This window comes from Oncorhynchus gorbuscha, unplaced genomic scaffold, assembly GCF_021184085.1.
Source record: "Oncorhynchus gorbuscha isolate QuinsamMale2020 ecotype Even-year unplaced genomic scaffold, OgorEven_v1.0 Un_scaffold_7983, whole genome shotgun sequence".
NCBI lineage: Eukaryota > Metazoa > Chordata > Actinopteri > Salmoniformes > Salmonidae > Oncorhynchus > Oncorhynchus gorbuscha.
Genome location: NW_025751258.1, coordinates 10,001 through 15,945, shown reverse-complemented (window position 1 = coordinate 15,945; position 5,945 = coordinate 10,001).

Here is a 5,945-nt window from a genome sequence, read left to right as displayed (position 1 = left end):
CTGTAGCATTTAGTTACCTAGACTGCTGTAGCATTTAGTTACCTAGACTGCTGTAGCATTTAGTTACCTAGACTGCTGTAGCATTTAGTTACCTAGACTGCTGTAGCATTTAGTTACCTAGACTGCTGTAGCATTTAGTTACCTAGACTGCTGTAGCATTTAGTTACATAGACTGCTGTGGCAATTGGTTACTGCTGTAGCATTTAGTTATAGACTGCTGTAGCATTTGGTTACTAGACTGCTGTAGCATTTTAGTTACCTAGACTGCTGTAGCATTTTTAGTTACCTAGAACTGCTGTAGCATTTAGTTTCCTAGACTGCTGTAGCATTTAGTTACCTAGACTGCTGTAGCATTTAGTTACCTAGACTGCTGTAGCATTTAGTTACCTAGACTGCTGTAGCATTTAGTTACCTAGACTGCTGTAGCATTTAGTTACCTAGACTGCTGTAGCATTTAGTTACCTAGACTGCTGTAGCATTTAGTTACCTAGACTGCTGTAGCATTTAGTTACCTAGACTGCTGTAGCATTTAGTTACCTAGACTGCTGTAGCATTTAGTTTCCTAGACTGCTGTAGCATTTAGTTACCTAGACTGCTGTAGCATTTAGTTACCTAGACTGCTGTAGCATTTAGTTACCTAGACTGCTGTAGCATGTAGTTACATTTAGTTTCCTAGACTGCTGTAGCATTTAGTTACCTAGACTGCTGTAGTATTTAGTTACATAGACTGCTGTAGCATTTAGTTACCTAGACTGCTGTAGCATTTAGTTACCTAGACTGCTGTAGCATTTAGTTACCTAGACTGCTGTAGCATTTAGTTACCTAGACTGCTGTAGCATTTAGTTATAGACTGCTGTAGCATTTAGTTACCTAGACTGCTGTAGCATTTAGTTACCTAGACTGCTGTAGCATTTAGTTACCTAGACTGCTGTAGCATTTAGTTACCTAGACTGCTGTAGCATTTAGTTTCCTAGACTGCTGTAGCATTTAGTTACCTAGACTGCTGTAGCATTTAGTTACCTAGACTGCTGTAGCATTTAGTTACCTAGACTGCTGTAGCATTTAGTTTCCTAGACTGCTGTAGCATTTAGTTACCTAGACTGCTGTAGTATTTAGTTACATAGACTGCTGTAGCATTTAGTTACCTAGACTGCTGTAGCATTTAGTTACCTAGACTGCTGTAGCATTTAGTTTCCTAGACTGCTGTAGCATTTAGTTACCTAGACTGCTGTAGTATTTAGTTACATAGACTGCTGTAGCATTTAGTTACCTAGACTGCTGTAGCATTTAGTTACCTAGACTGCTGTAGCATTTAGTTACCTAGACTGCTCTACCATTTCACGGCTTCATTTTGTGGTATAATTTCTGACACAAATGCTTTAATGACAAACTCTGGGAATGCAACAATAACATTGTGGTTAACATATGATATACACACTGAGTGGACAAAACATTAAGAACACCTGTTCTTTCCCTGAGACTGACCAGGTGAATCCAATCAGTGTAGATGTAGGGGAGAAGACGGGGTTAAAGAAATATTTTTTAAGCCTTGAGACAATTGAGGCATGGATTGTGTATGTATGCCATTCAGAGGGTGAATGGTCAAGACAAAATATATAAGTACCTTTGAACAGGGTAGGGTAGTAGGTGCCAGGTGCACGGTTTGTGTCAAGAACTGCAATGCTGCTGGGTTTTTCACGCTCAACAGTTTCCTGTGTGTATCAAGAAATTATGTCAAATGATGTCCAGCCAACTTGGTATAATGTGGAAGCATTGGGTGCAACGTGCGCCAGCATCACTGTGGGAACGCCGACACCTTGTAGAGTCCATTACCCGACAAATTGATGCTGTTCTTATGAAGGTGTCCTTAATGTTTTGTACATGCAAGTGTATACTGTGTGTACCTGACAGTTGGTAGAAGGTTCTAGAGTGTAGTTAGAAGGTTCTAGAGTGTAGCAGAATTCTTTAGAGTGTGGTGGTTGTACCTGACAGTTGGTAGAAGGTTCTAGAGTGTCGGAGAAGGCTGTAGAGTGTGGTGGTTGTGCCTGACAGTTGGTAGAAGGTTCTACAGTGTAGAAAGGCTCACAGAGTGTAGTTAGAATGTTCTGAAGGCTGTAGAGTGTGGTGGTTGTACCTGGCAGTTTGTAGAAGGCTGTAGAGTGTGGTGGTTGTACCTGACAGTTGGTGGAGGTTCTGTGTAGTTAGGTGAGTGTCGTCTAGAGTGTGGTGGTTGTACCTGGCAGAATTCTTTAGCAGAGTGTGGTGGTTGTACCTGACAGTTGGTGGAAGGTTCTAGAGTGTAGTTAGGTTCAAGAGTGTAGTAGAAGGGCTGTTGAGTGGGGTGGTTGTGCCTGACAGTTTGTAGAAGGTTCTAGAGTGTAGTAGAAGGCTGTTGAGGGGGTGGTTGTGCCTGACAGTTGGTACATTTACATTTAAGTCATTTAGCAGACGCTCTGGGTTCTAGAGTGTTGTTAGGTTCGAGAGTGTAGTTAGAAGGTTCTAGAGTGTAGCATAATTCTTTAGAGTGTGGTGGTTGTATCTGACAGTTGGTAGAAAGTTCTAGAGCGTCTAAGGTGTCGAACATACGGCTACAGGTGATTTGAATAAAAACAATTCTAATACAAGATTGCAGGGGAAATGAGCTCAATATACTTTCAAATGACTAAAACCAAATCAAAAGGGTGTAGAAATTATAATGGACCCTCATTGAACAAAACCATAAATGCAACATGCAACAATTTCAAAGATTTTACTGAGTTACATTTCATAATAGGAAACCAGTCCATTTAAATACATTCATTAGGTCCTAATCTATGGATTTCACAGGACTGGGAATACAGATATGCATCTGTTGGTCACAGACACCTTAAAAAGGTAGTGGATCAGAAAACCAGTCAGTATCTGGTGTGGATCAGAACACCAGTCAGTATCTGGTGTGGATCAGAACACCAGTCAGTATCTGGTGTGGATCAGAACACCAGTCAGTATCTGGTGGATCAGAACACCAGTCAGTATCTGGTGTGGATCAGAACACCAGTCAGTATCTGGTGTGAATCAGAACACCAGTCAGTATCTGGTGTGGGATCAGAACACCAGTCAGTATCTGGTGTGGATCAGAACACCAGTCAGTATCTGGTGTGGATCAGAACACCAGTCAGTATCTGGTGTGGATCAGAACACCAGTCAGTATCTGGTGTGGATCAGAACACCAGTCAGTATCTGGTGTGGATCAGAACACCAGTCAGTATCTGGTGGATCAGAACACCAGTCAGTATCTGGTGTGGATCAGAACACCAGTCACTATCTGGTGTGGATCAGAACACCAGTCACTATCTGGTGGGATCAGAACACCAGTCAGTATCTGGTGTGGATCAGAACACCAGTCACTATCTGGTGTGGATCAGAACACCAGTCAGTATCTGGTGTGGATCAGAACACCAGTCAGCATCTGGTGTGGGATCAGAACACCAGTCAGTATCTGGTGTGGATCAGAAAAAACCAGTCAGTATCTGGTGTGGATCAGAACACCAGTCACTATCTGGTGGGATCAGAACACCAGTCAGTATCTGGTGGGATCAGAACACCAGTCAGTATCTGGTGGACTCAGAACACCAGTCATATCTGTGTGATCACCATTTGCCTCACGAGAGTTGATCAGGGCTGATTGTGGCCTGTGGGAATGTTGTCCCACAAATCTACAGGGAGGGTTTCCTTCCAGGAACAGGGTTGGAGTTGGGAAACCTACAGGAGGGTTGAATTAAAACCTACAGGAGGGTCTCTCTCCAAGAACAGGGTTGGAGATAAAACCTCCAGGAGGGTTGGAGTTAAAACCTCCAGGAGGGTTGGAGTTAAAACCTCCAGGAGGGTTGGAGTTAAAACCTACAGGAGGGTTGGAGTTAAAACCTACAGGAGGGTCTCTATCCAGGAACAGGGTTGGAGTTAAACCTACAGGAGGGTCTCTCTCCAGGAACAGGGTTGGAGTTAAAAACCTACAGGAGGGTCTCTCCCAGGAACAGGGTTGGAGTTAAAACCTACAGGAGGGTCTCTCCAGGAACAGGGTTGGAGTTAAAACCTACAGGAGGGTCTCTCTCCAGGAACAGGGTTGGAGTTAAAACCTACAGGAGGGTCTCTCCAGGAACAGGGTTGGAGTTAAAACCTACAGGAGGTCTCTCCAGGAACAGGGTTGGAGAGCCCTGTTTTAGAGTGTTGTGGGTACAATGGGTTTATACACTATAGAGTCATGTCATCATGGAATGATCTGTTACCAGAGGTTACTTTCAGTTATGTATAGAGTCATGTTATCATGGAATGATCTGTTACTAGAGGTTACACAGTTATGTATAGAGTCATGTTATCATGGAATGATCTGTTACTCAGTTATGTATAGAGTCATGTTATCATGGAATGATCTGTTACTCAGTTATGTATAGAGTCATGTTATCATGGAATGATCTGTTACTCAGTTATGTATAGAGTCATGTCATCATGGAATGATCTGTTACCAGAGGTTACTCAAGCAAAAGCAAGTTTAGCTTTAAAAAACATATTGTATCACAGCACCTCTCCTCTTTCTAAAGCTCTCATTTAACTGGCTATATGAAGTATATGAATAGTGTGTAAATAGTATTTTTGTTGTCTCTTGGTGTCTTTAAAATATATAGGTATTTATTTGTTATGTCCTTGTCTATAACTGTTCTGTACTGTGTCATGTATTTGTATGGTTTATGTGGACCCCAGGAAGAGTAGCTGCTGCATGTGCGGTAACCAATAGGCGATCCTGATTAACTAAACCTGACGGTTGATAGAAGGTTCTAGAGTGTCGGTAGAAGGTTCTAGAGGGTTATGGGTACCTGATAGTTGTTAGAAGGTTCTAGTGTTGGTAGAAGGTTCTAGAGTGTTGGTACCTGACAGTTGGTAGAAGGTTCTAGAGAGTTGTGGGTATCTGACAGTTGGTAGAATGTTTTAGAGTGTTGTGGGTACCTGACAGTTGCTGGAAGGTTCTAGAGTGTTGTGGGTACCTGACAGTTGGTAGAAGGTTCTAGAGTGTTGTGGGTACCTGACAGTTGGTGAAAGGCTCTAGAGTGTTGTGGGTACCTGACAGTTGGTAGAAGGTTCTAGACTGTTGTTGGTACCTGACAGTTGGTAGAAGGTTCTAGAATGTTGTGGGTACCTGACAGTTGGTAGAAGGATCTAGAGAGTTGTGGGTATCTGACAGTTGGTGGAAGGTTCTAGTGTTGGTACCTGACAGTTGGTAGAAGGTTCTAGAGAGTTGTTGGTACCTGACAGTTGGTAGAATGTTGTAGAGTGTTGTGGGTATCTGACAGTTGCTGGAAGGTTCTAGAGTGTTGTGGGTACCTGACAGTTGGTAGAAGGTTCTAGAATGTTGTGGGTACCTGACAGTTGGTAGAAGGTTCTAGAGTGTTGTGGGTACCTGACAGTTGGTGAAAGGCTCTAGAGTGTTGTGGGTACCTGACAGTTGGTAGAAGGTTCTAGACTGTTGTGGGTACCTGACAGTTGGTGAAAGGCTCCAGAGTGTTGTGGGTACCTGACAGTTGGTAGAAGGTTCTAGACTGTTGTTGGTACCTGACAGTTGGTAGAAGGTTCTAGAATGTTGTGGGTACCTGACAGTTGGTAGAAGGTTCTAGAGAGTTGTGGGTATCTGACAGTTGGTAGAAGGTTCTAGACTGTTGTTGGTACCTGACAGTTGGTAGAAGGTTCTAGAATGTTGTGGGTACCTGACAGTTGGTAGAAGGTTCTAGAGAGTTGTGGGTACCTGACAGTTGGTAGAAGGTTCTAGAATGTTGTGGGTACCTGACAGTTGGTAGAAGGTTCTAGAGAGTTGTGGGTATCTGACAGTTGGTGGAAGGTTCTAGTGTTGGTACCTGACAGTTGGTAGAAGGTTCTAGAGAGTTGTTGGTACCTGACAGTTGCTGGAAGGTTCTAGA